General features: G+C 37.5%; 1 protein-coding gene across 1 annotated transcript in view; it reads right to left on the reverse strand.

Moving 5' to 3' along the window:
• Positions 1 to 20,222, reverse strand: part of sorcs3a (sortilin related VPS10 domain containing receptor 3a) — a 314,187-nt gene that overhangs the window by 204,499 nt on the left and 89,466 nt on the right. The window lies entirely within an intron of this gene.

Consider the following 20,222-nt stretch of genomic DNA (forward strand, 5'->3'; position numbering starts at 1 on the left):
AAATGTTCTGGGATCGCCCCGATAAAGAGGACCTAATATTGCCGTAACATACACGGACGTAACAAACGCAGAAACAATGCCGTAAGGGGAGTGCCGTAGTGAGGACGGACGGGTCATCTCAACAAGAAGTTATGGTTCAGATCTTTGAGATTTAAACACAGATCAACATTCACAACATCAGCAAACTGGACTGATGGTTTCTCGAGAGAGAAATTACGGATAATTAGCAACTTTAGAAGCTGTAGAAAAACCTCCCATGCAGGACTTTAAATACGTCACGTGTCTTTATGGGATATTTACGACAGTGGTTCTCACACTGGGGCAAGGGGCCACGAGATTGTGCCGAGGGGGGGGGGGGCAGTTTTATAAAATACATAAATTTATCATAAATTTTGTGTAATTAAACTTAAAAAATAAGGCTACTAACAAAAAGCACATTGTATAATTTAATAAGTTTTGTTTAATTTTTTTTTATGTTTTATGTCATAAATTTTCATTGGGAGGACCACGAAGTGCACAAGGGGGGTCGCACGCCAAACATTTTTTTGAGAACCACTGTTGGGGTGCGTTTCCCAAACAAACGACGTAACTCATTGCTGAACGACCATACTATGATGCATAGTTGGAGAAACGAACTACCTTGTCACGACTGTTTCCCAAAAGCATTGTAACTTTGTCGCACATTCGTCGTTTGAACCATGTTGGTTTAACAACATAGTTGATGATGTCACGTGGGAGGTGAAGTACTAATTAATCTGTGCAAATTGATTTAATGTCAGATTATTACTGTAAATAACATAAATTGCATCGGAAGACTGATTTTGTTATCGTGATTTAGTTATCTGTTGTTTATTTTCAAGATACTTAATTCATGCGCAAATTTCCTCTTACGTCACTCCTCCCAGGAATTCCCCAGGGTCTTAAAGATCGTAGACAGCGCACATGCACAGTTTTCAGCTTTCATTCTGTTTACAAATTTAAAGACGTAATTTTTTATATATATATATTTATAATGATGTAATATGTATGACTGTACTACATGTTTGTGCTTATTTTGTTCAAAAGCATGATTAACGTAAGTCTACATATGATAATAACAAGGAACAATGCTTCTAACGACAGGTCAAGAGCTGTCGTTCCAACGACACAAGTTAGCGATGCAGTTTGCGAATGTTCGTTTGAACGATGGTTTCGGGAAACACCAAATTGTTGAATGATGTTAGTAACGATGGAACTTACGATGTTCGTTGGCTAACGATGCTTTTGAGAAACCCACCCGTGTACGGTATGTGTGCGTCTGGAAAATTATTGGCATTGTGAATGAACAAAAAATCAAACAATCCCGGACAAATCTCAGACACATTTTCACATATTTCCGTAATCTCTGTGTGAAAAGGGCTTTGGAGGCTGTGATAGCACTTTGTTAGCTTACAGCAACCTTCAGGAAGTAAATCTTGAAGAGGCGTGTCTTAATTTAAATTTGACCTCTACATCTGCAGTAGGGGAGAACGGTAATTGTAATTTTTATGTTTTCCTTCATAACTCATGGACTACTACAAATCTACCTGCCATCTTTGGTGTAAGCCACATTTATATGTGCCAAAAGTAAAAAAGAGGCTAGATCTTAACATCCATAATAACCCGGCGATGTTGGAGGCAACTGGAAGACTTAAATTATATTAACCCGATATATACCTGTATCTGAAACTGTCAGGAATGAGTTGCAATGATGGGTTAAATATAATATAAAAATGATTTCTCAACAAACAGTGGCTGTATGTTATTTATATATATTTAAGATGGCATTTTTCATAACTGGAACTACAATTTTCCCAAATCTTACAGCTATGAGGAAATCTTATACAGTAGCTATCAGTGACAGTGTGAGCACCTGCTCACTTTTAACCAACAACCTATACACAGAAAACCTATACACAAAAAATAGACATTTTGAATTCAAGAACATCAAAACTTCAGACAGCAGGAGAAACAATATTAAACATCTGGAAAGAAAAAAAAAGATATTTTTTTCCAGAGAAAGAAAAAAGATTATATTTGATGGAGCATCTTATGAGTTTTGTTATTGAATAATTGTAAGCTATAATAGAATAATACAGCAGTAGACAGTATGTGTGTTTGGGCTGTTGTAAAAATGCTGGATTATTCTTTTAACCCAGCTTTGGGTCAAAAAGGTACAAACTCACCAGGGTTTTTGGTTTAAAACAACCCAGCATACTGTAGATTAAGTTAGGCTTGGTTTGACCCTTTTTGACCCAACGATGGGTTGGAAATAACCCAGCAATTTTTAGAGTGTAACTGAAAATTATTTTGATATTTGAGCAAATATAAAATAATAATAACAAAATATTAAGCTGTTTTACATTAGAAATAACCACATGCAAAATTACCGAAATATGTTAAGGCAATAAACAAATGTGAAATTAGTAAGTGTGGAGCATATAGGTATTTAAATACATTTTAATTTACGCACAGACGCTTTTATCCAAAGCAAGTGCATTTAAAGGGGTGGTTCAATGGTATTTCATGCATTCTGACTCATTAACACAGTTATAGAGTTGTTTCCTCATGCTAAACGTAGACAAAGTGTCAAAACAGCAGTTGGGCGTGTTACAGAGTATTTCTGTGCCGAATGCACTTCGCCAGGGTTCGTACAAGTTTCGGAAAGTTTTTTTTTATTACGGGTCCAGCTGACGTTTCAGGGGTTTCTATATGTATCACTTCTTTATATGGGCACTTCCCCCGAAAAACCCCGCCCACCCGTCAATCAGCGGGAGACGCTAGAACTTACAAACATCACATCACACGACAGCTTTGTTTAATTTCAAAACTCAACAATGGCACGAAAGAAGAAGTGTTAATATCAGAAATGCAGAAACAGCGTGTGTTATGTGAGCTTTAAGCTAGGGATGGGCACGGATATTCGAATATTCGAATATTCGATCAGCAATAATAATTCGAATTTAAAAAATGCTATTCGAATGTTTGTTTGTTTTTAATGTGACACCAAAGGGTTACGACTTATTTAATGCTTTTTCACTTCATCTATACTCTTTTACAGACTTAAATGTAAGATATACATGAACATTAATTCGTATATATTTCTGATTGTTTGGCACTGCAGATTGCAGACGAATTTAAGTTTTTTTCTTTTATCTCCGGGTTTGTCCGCGCCGCGCCATATTTGGCAACTGGCTCAGTGAAGGCTCACGTGTTATTAAACGTGCTTCTCCGCCGCCCGCATCAACATATCATGAGAGATTTGTAAGCTTTCTGTTATAAAGTCTACTTTATTTTGTTAATAACGAGACAGACACGGAGAACGAAATGAAACGGAGAACATTTATAATATGCGGTGCTCTTTCAAAAATGAACCGGATAACTGCACATGGCAGTTTAAAAGCAAAGCTCCGTCTTTGTGAAATCTTGTTAAATTAAGCTAACGTTAGTAACTTTGCACAGTCAACAATAATCTATCGAGCCAGCTTACGTTATTTGTAAAATAATGTTAAATACAGATATTCAATCTTGTTTAATCCGTCTGTTGTTTTTATCGGATAACCATCTCACGTGCAACACGAGGAAGAGTTTTCTCCGCAGCACCGGCATTATTGTATCTAGTCAGAAGAACGGGCTTTCACCGAAGCAGGTAGGGTAAAGATGGTTTCTTTATTCACAAATACATGTCAAACTAAACTGAGAAGATATTTATATGTTGACTGAGCAGTCGGTTATGTAACGTTAGATGCGTTTTTTCGTTTGCTCCGGGCTCTTATTTGGAGTCTGTTTAAGGGTTTAAATGATGATAGCCTACTTTGTCAAGTCCTCAAACTTTAAACTTCGCAAGTCCTCAAACTTCGCTTAGATTTGGACTTTAATGTATAATATTTGGTATAATATAATGTATGTAAGATCCAACAGTAATGAATTCATACTAACTACCGACTTGAAACTAAGGGTTTGACTGACTCAGACTTCGCTCCGCATGGGGTTTTAACGCCTTTTTTTCTGTAGGATATTTTTTAAGAAGAATTTAAAATAAATATATACAGTTTACAATGTTTTCAACTTAAAAATACATACATACTAGGGCTGTCAAAAGATTAATCGCGATTAATCGCATCCAAAATAAAAGTCTGTGTTTATATAACATATGTGTGTTTACTGTGTGTAAATATTATGTATATATAAATACACACACATTCATGTATATATTTAAGAAATATTTGCATTTATATACTGTATATAAATGTATATAATTTATGTTATATAGAAACATAAATATTTTATATATAAATATAACCAATTTTTCTTAAATATATACATGACTGTGTGTGTTTTTATATGTAAATAATAATTATACACACTACACACACATATGTTATGTAAACACAAACTTTTATTTGGGATGCGATTAATCGCGATTAATCTTTTGACAACCCTAATACATACATATACATACAGAATATAAGTTTAGCTTGTTGTGGATATTTCCTAATTATAAGCCTTCTGTGAAATTATGACAAAATGAAAAATACAAAAGACGCATGTCTTAATTAACATAATTTAAATAAACGAATATTCGAATATTCGTTCTTTATGAGCTTAAATATTCGAATAGTAAATTACTGGAAAATGCCCATCCCTACTTTAAGCTATATATTTTATCAGTATATGTGTTTCCTGGGTTTAAACCCATGACCTTTGCACCACTAATGCAATACTCTACCAAATGAGCTACAGGAGCTCTTATACTTTATTGACAACAGAAATGTATTTTAAAAAAGTCAGACTGACTTCTTCTAAGCACGAATTTACTGTGAAACTAAGACAACGTGCACTCAAAAAATAAAGGTGCTATAAAAGTTTCTTTTAGTCAAAGAAAAAGGTTATTTAAGACTATAAAAAAGTAATAAAAAAACATTTGACTGAAAGGCATCGCTGTGAGGAACCTTTTATAGCACTTTTATTTTTATTTAATAATACAAACTGTGTAATAAAACCTTTCTGGCTGTATGAATGCAGAGAGAAGAAGATACTGTAACAGACAGCACGCAGCCATGACTATAACTCACCGCCGCAATGCATTGTGCCTAACATGGACGTCTTACATAATCACAGCTATTTCCTTCTGTCCAATGCTTCTGTATGTCTTGTACCAGTGTAGGTAGGTCTCAGATGATGGGTTTCATTTGCATATTCATATTCCTTTGAAAACATTGCCTAGTGTCACACAGGCCTCTTCTCAGAAGCAGGGCGACAAAAAACCTGTCACAATGAGTCATGTTGGTAGTAGCGGCTACGCGGTGTCTGTTTCAGCAGATAAAACTGATGAGACTCATGAGAGAGAAAAAAACAGCAAAACCCTCTTCCTAATAAAAAAGCCTCTATTGACTGACTCAGGTGCATCAGACTGGACTACTGACAGAGAAAGTCTGACATCTGTAACTGAGTAAGAAAGGCTTGTGCTGTAGGACCACAGCCCCTCGCTTTAAATATGGAGAGCAGGTGGTTCGACCCAAGCAAGGTCAGGATACCAAGCAAGATGTCCAAATAAGACAGACCACAGAGAAATGAATTATGGGCATACATTTGGATTCTTGTCCGCAGTGCCGGTCCTAGATGCTGGGAGGCCCTAAGCAAAGCTTTGTGAGGGGCCCTCTGTCAGTGCATTCAGACCCTGATAGCATAGCATAGCATATTTGATGTCTGCGTTTACATCTGCAAGATGTCTTATTTAAATTGTTTTCTCATCTGCAATACGTCTGTGAGACGTCTCCTAAAGGATGTCATATAGACATATTGAAGATGTCTGCAAGACGTTTTTGATTTAGAATGTATGTTAAGCAGCTCTTTTCCTTTATAAGATGTTTTTACACACCAGATGTATTCCAGATCTCCAGATCTTTACCAGACATCTCACAGACGTACCTGTGCTATCTGGGTAAAACCCAGTCAATGTTGCTGTTAGTTAGTTGTTAACTAACCACATAGTGTATTATCTTATAGCTGTATAATATTCCCATATGCACATTACTTTGAAACCCTGACTGATAAACTTGCTGATTATAACATGAAACATGTATTTGCTGATAAGTTGTTTTGATTTAAAATGTGTTGTGAGAAGCACTAAAAAATTTACCTGATCTAAATAAATGTAATGAATCAAATTAAATTACATATAAATACATACTGTTAATACACAGGGGTTAAATTGGGATTTGTTATGTGGGGGGGGGGCTCTGTGGGGAGGGGTACTTCGAGGGGTAACATGTTTAATACTGATGACAGCAAAGCCACTGGTGTGTTTCAATGACATTCTGGACCTCTGATAGGATTTGATAAGTTTCAGCTTTAAAAGAGCATTTCACCCGTAGAAACATTAATCTTTATTGAAAGTGTTATATTTGTAGTCGAAATGTAACATAGATTTAGAATTTGGTGCCTATTTTACAGAGAAAAGGGGTGTTTGTAGTCTCATTCCCTCAACAAAGACATTGCACTTCCTTCTTTCAATGATGCAAAATGATGATTTTTACGTCATTGAAAGAAGGAAGTGCAACACTGAAGTCTGTATTTCTCCTGTCTCAGCGGCAACTGAGGAAATGATGCACGACCATTCAAAAACATGACTGGAGTTCTAACTATACAAAGCTTAATGCAAATGGGTGAAGTGTCCCTTTAAAGCTGTCACAGAGGTTGACACCAAATATTTTAAAAATAGTGTCTGATTTTAAATATTGCAAATCTATGAGTTTGACACCCTATATCCATTTGTTGCACATGTCATTATGCACAACTGATCAAACTTTAAAGGAAGTTAAAAGAATCAATCTCCTTGAATAATTCTAGGCATAAGATGCCCAAAAAGATTAAATTAACAAGAAAAGGTACAACACACAGTACTGTATCAGCAACATGTCTTATAAATTAGCCATAGAGATTCCCTATGCTGGTCAGCAGCTAAAACAATCATATAGTTAGGTTTGATTTGTGTAATCAAAATACATTATTTTATTATCTATACAATGAGTTATATCCAGTGTTATCCAGTTAACATACTGTAATTAAACGATTGACATATACTTTAATACTTTACAAATTTCCAGTCTTCTATTAAGTTTTCTCGACGTGGGCACCATTCTTACCTCTCTCTCTATCTCTCTCTCTCTCTCTCTCTCTCTCTCTCTCTCTCTCTCGTCAAATTATCCTGCACGAGAGCGCGTTCTTGAAGTTCAAAGGAAAAAGCGCGTGTTTTCGCGGCAATTTCGTCACCCAATTCGCGTCATTTGAATCGCCCCATGCTAGGACGCGTGTCTTTACATTGACTTAATCTGCTCGCGCAAATCCTTTATCTTGTTCCCTTGCTTCACGTTTTCCCCCTTTATTCTGCTTCAGACGGATAGCTTTGTCTTTGTTTTAAATCAATTGTGGGCATATAATCTGCGCATCGTTACCAAATCACTCTTCTGCGTCATGCACGCGGCCGTGTCTAAAGTTGAAGGCCGCAACCTCCGGATCAGGTCGCATATGCGCGCTGCATACGTCATCAAGCCTGATTTATTTAAGTTAAATAAGCATTTCATTTGCAAGTCATAAGCATAATATAACAATTAACCATTAACTAAGAATAATAGTCAACATTATAATTGTTAATATTCTAACATACGTTTTTATGACGCATATGCAGCCTACAAATGTGACCTCTGAAGGCTGCAGCCTTCGGATTGAGAAACTGCCTGCATGTTGTCCGAGTACATATCAGTGATTTAAGAAATCATTAAGTATTTTTAAAAACCCGCACAAATTCGGAAGTTTGCAAATTATTTAAATTATAGCGTCTTGTTTTCATTAAACATAATAATAATTTTTCTTTGATATAATGGTTTTAAATAATTCTGAGATCAAGGGGGCCCTCTAGTGGTGCGGGGCCCTATGCAAATTGCGTACTTTGCGTATAGGAAAGACCGGCACTGCTTGTCCGTGATGTTTAGCAAGGGAGAAAGCAGAGAAAAAATAAGGAAGGGAGGTAGTAATGAAGTAATATATAGATGTATGTATGGATGTATGGATGGATGGACGGACAGATACATTGATAGAACGATAGATAGACAGACAGACAGACAGACAGACAGACAGACAGACAGATAGATAGATAGATAGATAGATAGATAGATAGATACAAAGAGCAATACATAGAGCAATACATAGATAGATAGATAGATAGATAGATAGACAGACAGACAGACAGACAGACAGACAGACAGACAGACAGACAGACAGACAGACAGACAACAGACAAACAGATAGACAGACAACAGACAGACAGATAGATAGACAACAGACAGATAGACAGATAGACAGGTAGACAGATAGACAGGTAGACAACAGACAGACAGACAGACAGACAGACAGGTAGACAACAGATAGACAACAGACAGGTAGACAGATAGACAACATATAGACAACAGACAGACAGGTAGACAACAGATAGATAACAAACAGACCGATAGATAGACAACAGACAGACAGACAGACAGACAGACAGACAGACAGACAGATAGATAGATAGATAGATAGATAGATAGATAGATAGATAGATAGATAGATAGATAGATAGATAGATAGATAGATAGATAGATAGATAGACAACAGACAGAAAACAGACAACATATAGACAACAGACATATAGACAACAGACAGACAGATAGATAGACAACAGACAGACAGACAGACAGGTAGACAACAGATAGACAACAAGCAGACCGATAGATAGACAACAGACAGACAGACAGACAGGTAGGTAGACATACAGACAGACAGATAGATAGATAGACAACAGACAGATAGACAGACAGACAGACAGACAGACAGACAGACAGACAGACAGACAGACAGACAGACAGACAGACAGATAGATAGATAGACAACAGACAGAAAACAGACAGCCATACAGACAACAGATAGACGACAGACAGACAGACAGACAGACAGACAGACAGACAACAGACAACAGATAGACGACAGACAGACAGACAGACAACAGACAGACAGACATACATACAAACAGACAGACAGACAGACAGACAGACAGACAACAGATAGACGACAGACAGACAGACAGACAGACAGACAACAGACAGACAGACATATATACATACATACATACATAGACAAACAGACAGACAGACAGACAGACAGAGAACAGATAGACGACAGACAGACAGACAGACAGACAGACAGACAACAGACAGACAGACAGACATACATACAGACAGACAGACAGACAGACAGACAGACAACAGATAGACGACAGACAGACAGACAACAGACAGACAGACAGACATATATACATACATACATACATACATAGACAAACAGACAGACAGACAGACAGACAACAGATAGACGACAGACAGACAGACAACAGGCAACAGACAGACAGACATACATACAAACAGACAGAAAGACAGACAGACAACAGATAGACGACAGACAGACAGACAAAAGACAGACAGACATATATACATACATACATACATAGACAAACAGACAGACAGACAGACAGACAACATATAGACGACAGACAACAGACAACAGACAGACAGACAGACAGACAGACAGACAGACAGACAACAGATAGACGACAGACAGACAGACAGACAACAGATAGACAACAGACAGACAGACAGGCAGGCAGGTAGGTAGACAGACAGACAAACAGATAGACAACAGACAGACAAACAGACATACATAGAGACAGACAGACAGATAGACAACAGATAGACAACAGACAAACAGACAGATAGATAGACAACAGATAGACAACAGACAGATAGACAGACAGACAGACAGAAAGAAAGACAGACAGACAGACAGATAGATAGACAACAGACAGATAGACAGACAGACAGACAGACAGACAGATAGATAGATAGATAGACAACAGACAGACAGACAGACAGACAGACAGATAGATAGATACATACGTAGAGTGATACATAGAGTGATACATAAAGCGATACATAGAGTGATACATAAAGCGATACATAGAGTGATACATAAAACGATACACAGATAGATAGATACACAGATACACAGATAGATAGATACACAGATACACAGATAGATAGATACACAGATACACAGATAGATAGATACACAGATACACAGATACACAGATAGATAGATACACAGACAGACAGACAGACAGACAGACAGACAGACAGACAGACAGACAGACAGACAGACAGACAGACAGATAGACAGATAGATAGATAGATAGATAGATAGATAGATAGATAGATAGATTGATTGATTATAGATATTGATATAGGCAAAGAAAGAAAGATGGAAAGAAAGAAAGAAAGAAAAAAAGAAAGGAACAAACAAACAAACAAACATAACAAAAGAATGCAAGAAGAGTGTGTGAATGAGATTTCTTGGTGTCCCTCAGGGTTTCTATTCATCAGACTGCTCAGCTGTAGGTTTTATACAGACACACAATGCAAAGCTTCAACCTCTTAACTCTGTTCTGCATTTTACATTTCAGCAGATCAGCAGAACTCTTGTTGACACAAAATATAGCACAGATCCCTCTTCTCATTACTGACACTCAGCACAAAAAACTGAAAACACTAAAGCAAAACTAAATCTGATTGTCTACTTAGTAATTGAGAACCACAAAACTACAATCAAAGTACCATAGTTTATTATCTGAAAGTATCAAATTCATTTCATTATTATGGTTTATCTAGGAACCAGAAGTAGCAGCATAATAATTGATATAAAATAAAATGAATATTATGGCTTTCTGTGATCATTAAACCACAAAATAAGACTTAATTACAAACACCATCAATGCAGAGGGGTGTAACTCTGGGCTGTCTGTACTATATAATAATTACAAAATATATTCAAATAGTTCAAACTTGTTTTTTGGCAAGTTGTGCAGCCCTCACCAGATGTTTATTTCACATCTGTGAAATAAATACTCAATTTCAGTCTGTTGGTTTGAACGGCTCATCCGCTAGTTAATTAATTTAACCTGTCACACGGTTACTGTGTACTAGTTCAAAGCCGATGCAAGTAGACGCTACTCATTCAGCAGGGCGTCTTGCGTCCGAAACCCCAATTGACCCGCAATTAATCGTGGAAATGTCAATTATCCATGACTTGGATTATCATCATTGGAGTTTAATTAAAGCAACCGTGGCAAACAGAAATATTATTAGCATAACTAAATGTTCCGTGTCCACAAAGACCAATTTGAAGTGTCAAACTCAATTTTGAAAACTGACGCAGTCTGCCCCTCTTCTAATGAAGGGAGTAATGACTTCTTTGGAAAATAGCCTTTGTCTCTCTCTAACGCCAGCACTTTTAATTGTGTTCCCTTCTCTGTCTGACTCCCCCTCTTCTTTGAAGTATTTTGAAACCTTTTATCTCTTGATAGCCGGAGGCTACGCCAGGGTCAACTTTATGCTGACCTGTCTGCCCATAAATTAAGCATCGCATTTTAAACAGGACAGTGTATGAGTCACCGAAGTCAAAAAAGCTCAGCCAAGAAAAAAGACAATGTGTGCGGATGAGAAATCTGCGACAAATAGGATAGGAAACTCTACTTTTCAACAAATGGTCAATAGTCCCTTTCACACATACAGTCTTTACTGGTAATTTACTGGTAAATGGCTGTTAACATGTAATGTGTGAACAGAACCTTTCCGGTAAATCAGTGCTCCCAATTTACCAGTAAGACAGGTTGTAAGATTACCAGTAATTTACCGGTAAGCGCTGTATGTGAACAAAAATTATAGGATTACCGGCATTTAGAACGGACAACGTCAGACCGTGCTGACAGCTTCGGGCCAATCATAGCGTTTTAATACAGATGATGCGTTTACCCCCGCAGTGTTTACTGACATTTCCACACACATGCTGCTTGAAAGTTGAGCACACCTGAAGTTTACGTCCACATTTCTTCACAAAAGTTGTTTAAAACAGCTTACCGCCGAATTGCCGACGTCCTTAGCACGCCCTCTGTGAAGCCTAAAGTGCAAACTGTTGTTAAAAACGCATTTTCGGTTTGACGTCGTCTCATTCAATGTTGTTTGGTCATGAGCAACTTTGCGACTGTTTACCACAGACGTGAAAACAACAAAATACGGACCGTGGTTATGAACGACGTGGATTGTTTACAAATACAACACTGAGCTCGCCGCGTGCTACAGGTACTTCCGCTTTCTCAACGAATTTACCGGTATTTTGATACTGATGTGTGAATGATGTCTTACTGGTAAAATAACGGAACGCCACTGCGTGTGTGAACAGCACATTTTTGTATTTACTGGTAAATTCATTCTGGTAAATTCATGGTAATTTACCAGAATTACTGTGTGAAAGAGGCTAATGAAAGAAAATGCTTAATCTTTAGAAACTGTTGCTTTTAAACATCAGGAGTAAAGATAAATACATTTTATATGAGGTTTGTAATTTTGCAACCCAAAGATGTGTCTTTCCAAAATGCAGCTTTCTGTGTTTTTTCTTGCATTAAGCGTAAACAGCCACTCAAAGCCAAGCACCGACTGTGCAGGAACCGTACAAAGCAGTGATATTTGCTTTGCCACTTATAGCCACACTTCCAAGGTGATAATAATGAACGAAAATAGCATTCATTTCTAAGCCGGTAGGAAAATGAATAGAAATGCCACAATGGGAAACGCTTTTAAACACACAAAACCGGCAACCTTTACATGAGGTGTGTGCCACTTGTCACAGTAAACCGAATAATGGTTTGCAGCTATTGAGCAACTTATGTTTGCCCTCAATTTAAAGGAAGTATTAGGTTCATACCTATCATATGGGAATATGGGAAATAGCTGGATAAAATGGTAAAATACAGAAAAACCCTGGGAAAAACGGGAGGGTTGACAGGTATGATTAGGTTTGTTATCTTTACTACAATAACATTGGTAACAATGTTGAATGATAGAGCTTAAAGGATTAGTCAATTTTCTTTAAAAAAAAAATCGAGATAATTTACTCATCACCATGTCATCCAAAATGTTGATGTCTTTCTTTGTTCAGTCGAGAAGAAATTATGTTTTTGTTTTTTTTTTTGAGGAAAACATTCCAGGATTTTTCTCATTTTAATGGACTTTAATGGACCCCAACACTTAACAGTTTTAATGCCGTTTAAAATTGAAGTTTCAAAGGACTCTAAATGATCTCAAACGAGGCATAAGGGTCTCATCTAGCGAAACGATTGTCATTTTTGACAAGAAAAAATATGCACTTTTAAACCACAACTTCTCGTCTATCTCCGGTCCTGTGACACGCCTCACGTAATACGTCATCACGTCAAGAAGTCAAGGATGACAAATACGTAACTACGCCCCAGTGTTTACAAGTGTGGAGAAAGAGGACCGTTACGACGTTGTTGTATGTGGAATGATACTAATTAATGTCTTTGTTTCATATATGCAACACATGACCTTTCCACATCATTACGCAATTGCGTGAGGTCGTGCTGCCACGTCAGACAGCCGGAGGAAGAGGAGAAGTTGTGGTTTAAAAGTGCATATTTTTTATTTTCATGCCAAAAATGACAATCGTTTCGCTAGATAAGACCCTTATGCCTCATTTAAAATCGTTTAGAGTCCTTTGAAACTGAAATTATAAACTGCATTAAAACTGTTAAGTGTTGGGGTCCATTAAAGTCCATTAAAATGAGAAAAATACTGGAATGTTTTTTCTCAAAAAACATAAAAAATACTTTTTTCACGACTGAACAAAGAAAGACATCAACATTTTGGATGACATGGTGTTGAGTAAATTATCCGGATTTTTTATTTAAGAAAATGGACCTTTAAAAAATGGATATTTAAATGAATACGCTTAACGCAAAAAAGCAATTTAATTAATACAATTATTTACCCGTTTTAACTAGCAATGTTGTTACATCAAATTTTAATGTATTCTTAGAAGTTCATGAAATATCAGGGTTGCACACGAACTGTGCACCGTACATAAACACTTAATGGTCATTAATGCTTATTGTAGTTCACGGTCATTAAAACGACTCGTTTTTCTTGCAAGGTTGATTTCATGCTAGATAATTATTTATCTAACATACTGTATAGTAATTCCCAAAAAACAACAAAAAATATAAAAAATAAAATGTGTGAAAAGTTGCAAACCAATTAACATGTTTTTAGTAAAAGCACCTGCGGTTAATTTCTGCATGCAGTAAATGTCATGGTTTAAAATAAATACTGAAGAATAGCACTGTTGCCCTTTGGCTGAAATGCTAACAGTATTCCCCATGACAAAACGTGTTGAAGAGAGGTTATGTCGGACCAACAAGACCAGGAATCAAGAATTGAATTGCTCCCTATGGCTCAGTGCAAAGACCTTTGGAGGGGCAGGTGCTCAAGATTAACTGATTGCGTCCCGGCATTCCCTTTTCGCAAACTTCCCCCACGGAAAGCCATTTGCGACTAAACGCTCACGAATGGGCTAAACTCGATCGCATTTCATCAGTTAATTAGGCAAAGAGGAAGGGACTCAAGCACCCTTCGCCAAAGCAAACGTCAAGAGGTCACAGAGGACGAACGCGAAACTCCGCCCCAGTGTTTACAAGTGTTGAGAAAGAGGACCGTTCCTACGTTGTTGTATGTCAACTGATACTAATTAATGTATTTGTGTCAGTTTATTGTTTAAAATGGTCCGCAAATGTGCATTTTATATATGTAACACGTGACCTCCCTACGTCACTACGCATTTACGTTAGGTCGCGCTGGACCGGACCTAGACGAAAATTTGTTGTGGTTTAAAAGTACATATTTGTTAGTTTTCTTGTCAAAAATGACAATCCTTTTGCTAGATAAGACCTTTATGCCTCGTTTGGGATTGTTTATAGTCCTTTGAAACTCCGTTGAAAAAAACTGTTAAGTGTTGAGTTAAGTATTAAATGTTGGGCTCTATTAAAGTCCATTAAAATGAGAAAAATCCTGCAATGTTTTCCTTCAAAAAACATAATTTCTTCTCGACTGAACAAAGAAAGACATCAACATTTTGGATGACATGGTGGTGAGTAAATTATCTGGATTTTTCTTTTAAGAAAATGGACTAATCCTTTAAACTAGCAAAATGTTTGGCAAAGATGGTGTAAGAATAGGGAATCTGGAATTGGATGCTCACAGTTGCCTTTGCTCCCCATTTACTTCTATTATATAGTAAAAAGCATGCTTGCCCTTATATGCTGAACCTTTTTCAAGCAGCAAGCCAAAAAGCATGTGAATGACATGTGGGTGGATAAATGATGGTAGAACTTATATTTTTGGGTGAAGTATCCCTTTAAGCGTACCCTGGAAAAATGTTTTTTGGATGATGGTGCCTACCGCTGTTCTGCAAGATGAGAGTTTAGTCTAGTTTACCCTCAGGGCGTCGACACAAATGCCAAACAAACAGATTGCTATTTAGATCCACTGTGATGCAATACAACTCAATTATATGACACATATCCATACAGTGCAATGTGATCATGCTAGATTGCGATTCATAACAGAACATAGGTACTGTGTGTCATTGCAAAAGGTACAATGGAAGGAGGTTTCTCATTAAAACTAACATTGAATCTTTTGTGCTATCAACACACACACCGTCACCTCTCAGTCTCTCTATTTTTCTCTCTATCTCTCTTTGTAATTTATTGCTTTTTATGCCTCAGTGAGGTATCAAACCCTTGCCAGCTTGTGTCATTTCACACAATATTAATAAATCACAAGGATCTGTTTTAGACCTACTGGAGAAACCACTGAAGTGTATTTTTATAAACTATTATCATTAGGGCTGGAGGCTAGATCTCATGAGACCAGAGATCAAAGTCAGACCAGAACCTACCGTAGCCCAAAGATATACAGTAGACGAAAACTTGACCCCTTGGGATCCAGAACCAACCCGTGACCTAACCTAAACCCATGTCAGTAGTAGAATCAGGCTACTGCATTTGCAATCAACTAAAATAGAAAAAGTGCTGAATATGTTAGTGCAAGACTACAGTCCAATTTATAGTCGTGCATAAGGTCTACGCGTAGATTTTCCGTAGCCTCTGAGTAGCCTGGCTTACGTCATGACAAATTTTAAACACTGCGTCAGTTCTACCCGGACCGTAAGCCCTGTGATTGGTCCACTAAAACCCCTGCCGTCAGGTCAAAAAACTGCGTCATAAGTATTTCCGTTTGCGACAGTGAGAACAAAGATAAACCAAGTTGATTTAACTCAAACAGCAAGATTAGTCGCTGTTTATTTTCCCTTTTCGTCTTTCCTTTTTGACGTCATCTGACCGTGAATCACACGTCTTTTCTGCACGGTCCGTGCACGTCTATAATGTCCTCTTCTGGACTTAAAACCCGTACATAAAATTTTGAATACACGCAACCTCAGACAAATATAGACATAAACAAATGTATACAAGTGTATATAAATGCATTTTAGGACATGTTGTGCATTTGTGCCATCCAGCCGCGACTACTTTTGGCCGGGGAGACGACGTTGATTTTGGACCAATTACAACATTTGTGTCGTCCTGTGGCGACCCCTTTTGGCCGGGGAGACGACGTTGCCATCCGAACTATGATTGCTGGGATGCGTGGATACTGCCTACCAGCGGTCTGCATGTATGTTTGCATGTCGACGCAGACGACGATGCAAAAGTATAAATGAAAACCGACGCGTAACCTATGCCGTTGGGGCTACGCCTTAAGATCTACGCACAACTATAATTGCCCAAGGGGCAAAAGGTAGGTGTAGGGGTAAAAAAGAGTATTGGGCCTATGTGGGGGGTCATACAAGAAGATATCACATGTCTTAGTTTTAAGAGGTAATTACGTTCTGTACCACTTTCTGTAAGCTGAAAATACCGAAGAAGACACCAATGTGACCAAGACCACATTTATGTGGTTTTAAGAATCTCAACCATGGCAAAAAGGCAGAGATGACATTTTCAAAAAGTATTATAGGCACCTAAGAGCACCTTAATGTACAACATAGAAACCACATCCGCAGCACCATTTCCACTTCGTAGTTATTAATTAGCACTTAGCCGATCATTAGCTCCATTAGCGGCCAACTGTGCAGGCTTTAACACAAATCTAAGTTTGCTGCCTTGTGACAGTTTGACTGGAAGGCTCCTATCACTTTCTAATTAAGTTATAGCAGTTCACTGCCATGGGCGTCACATTGTCTCCCTGCACACAGCATTCTGGGTAAAAGTGTTCAGTTAGGGTAATGTTCCTGATCCATTGCATTTAAAAGAAACCACAACGATATTCCTAGCTCACCACAGGAGGTGTCACAACAAACAGAAGGGTATTTTATTAATTTAAATCAATGTAAGCGTGATGAATGCTTATTAGATCGGCGACGACCTCTCTGTGGAAATTTTAATTAACCAGATCTTTAAAAAATGAACTTTAAAACTCATCTGTCAAGCACAACCCAATGTAGCTATTTGTACTTGATGACACGGCTTTAGATTTTTTTTAATGAGGGAAAGTGGATGAGAGAAATTGTAAACCTGACCAGCTGGATCCTGCCAAAAGTTTATTAGCTATTAGATATAGTGTGTAAGTTTTGGCTCAATTCTAGTGATACGGTGATTTAAGTAAAGGCAACACTCAAAAAAAACCTGCTTGGCTACATTACTTACTACTATACAACCAAAGTTTAAAGTCCCCATGAAATCAAAACTGACCATTCTTAAAAGCTAACCAAAAATTCATGTGCCCTAAAAAACTTTAATCAAAATCTGAAAATGTACTTCTTCCACGACTCTTCTCTGATGATGTCATTTTGAAGGCTTGGGCAGAGCATCTGTTAAAGCCGCCCCCTTCCAATGAAGTTCCTACTTTTCTATATCCGAACATAATGGTGATATTCCATGTAATTTAGAAATACATCACAATGTGAAAGCCCATCGCGACTTCCTGTTCATTGGAACTTTACTTACCAATTTTGCTACAAAATTAAAAAATCATGGACTTCCCTAAATATGCAAATTAATTAAATGAGGGAATATTTATTATTATTTTAATATATTTGAATGTAACTATACACCCTTGCCTTATTAAAGCAACACTAAAGAGATTTTGCTCTTTGCTCCCCCTACAGGTTGGAAGCGGAATTGTCCATTACCACTGTCGTAAATATTTTAGCCTACTGCAGCAAAGCTGGCTATGATTATACTGTAGGTTTGCCGTAAAGCAAGTTTTTGTAGTTTTACCTCGAACTAAAGGACCGCGACCCAACGGTTGGAAACTTCTTTAGTGCGGTTTTGGCCGATAGAGGGCTGCAAAGCAAATGTGAAAGTGCTGTTCACACTGTTTCGAGTGGATGAACGACTGACACTTTTTTGGAAACGTTATTTGAAGGAAAAAAAAAATTTTTGGTGTTGCTTTAAGTATACGGGAATCTATATATATGCAAACTAGTCCCCGCCTCTACCCAATCGCACCACCTCGGACCATAGATATATGTAAATAGTAGGGGTGACCCCAAATAGTCGAAGATTCGATTCATCGATAGGAGAAGCCTGACTACCAATCTCACAGTTGAAACATCACAGCTTTCTTCCACTATATTTATATACAGATTATTATGATAATGCTATGCAAATAATATGTGAATTATTGTGCGTGAATAAATCCAGCAACCCTCGTGACAGGGCTACATGTCCAAATGGAAAGAGGTTTCCATGGTTATTAAACCACTGCGAAGCAGTTGTCTCTTTGTTTCTGCATTTCAAAAAAAAAACAAAGCTGGCAATTCTGGCTGTACTTATTTTAATAATTTCTTTATTTGTATTTTATTTATAAATTACTTGGGGTTCATTTATCTGATTTAACTATTTGGTCACCTTAACAGAATACCATATTTTCTGGACTATAAGTCGCACCGAAGTATAAGTCGCACCAAACGAAAATGCGTCAGTCAGACGAAATAACATATAAAAGTCACAGTGGACTATACGTGGCATTTATTTATAAAATTATTTCACAAAATCCGTGCCGAAGAACACACATTTCATCTGGAGTGGCAAGTTATTCAAGTAACCAACAGCAGACAGAACAGCAGGCTGAATAGATGTTCATACATAATCGTAACATTATCAGTTATTTACACGATAAACAATAGCATACAGAACTTACCTGGAAGGCTGAAGATGATAAATTAACCAAACAAGCCACTGAGCATCAAGTTTGCGGACTCGTCATTCAACATCAAGGAATCCACAGAATTGCATAAATACTGGAGCGGCATATAGCGGACTCTCGCAGGTGTAGACGGTAATGGTCTCTCTTACCTCATAAATGTCAAAATTAATTCATACAGACTTACAAGGCGCTCCTGAGAATAAGACGCAGCACCAGCCAAAATATGAAAAAAAAAACGCAACTTATCGTCCGGAAAATACGGTATATGAAAATCCATAGTTGGGGACACCCCTAGTAAATAGATGCATCCGTAGAAAATGTCTATGACTTAAAGGCGCTCTAAGCGAATCTGTGTGACGTCACTTTTTGTTGATGTTTGAACTGTTTTCAAACAAACGGAGCGTAGCTAACCCTCCCCTCCCTTCCTTGCTTTCATGAACGCGCCTAACCCCCACCCCCAAATCCTTCTTGTCGTTTATTGGCTGGAACACTTTGTTATCGTTTCTGGTAGTAGGTTTGGCCACTTTGTTTTTGTTGCAGTTTGTGAAGCCTAGGCTATCTACAGAGATCATGTTTTTTTTTTACAATTGATCAGCGAACAGGCAGCAAACAGATAGTGAGGAGATGTTTGCTATATGTAACACAAAATGCGTGAATTCGCTTAGAGCACCTTTACTGATTCACGCTTTTAACTGTGATTGGTTACATTTTTTGTGACATAAAGAAGATTTCAAACCGCAGGAATGAGACTGTGTCCAATTTTGAGAAACGCTCAGCAATTGTGTTGAATGATAAATTTAAAGCATATTAAAAACAGCACATAGACATAAACAACAATAAAAACCATCACAGGGGGACTTTAATGCTGCAATCTGTAATTTTGCTTCTCTATTGCCGCCTCTGTTTGAAACATGTAATTGCAGATACTTTGCATACTCATTCTGAAGTTTGTTGAGAAACAACTGACATTTCCTATAAAATCTGACTCGACAG

The sequence above is a fragment of the Misgurnus anguillicaudatus genome, chromosome 3, assembly GCF_027580225.2.
Source record: "Misgurnus anguillicaudatus chromosome 3, ASM2758022v2, whole genome shotgun sequence".
Taxonomy (NCBI): Eukaryota; Metazoa; Chordata; class Actinopteri; order Cypriniformes; family Cobitidae; genus Misgurnus; species Misgurnus anguillicaudatus.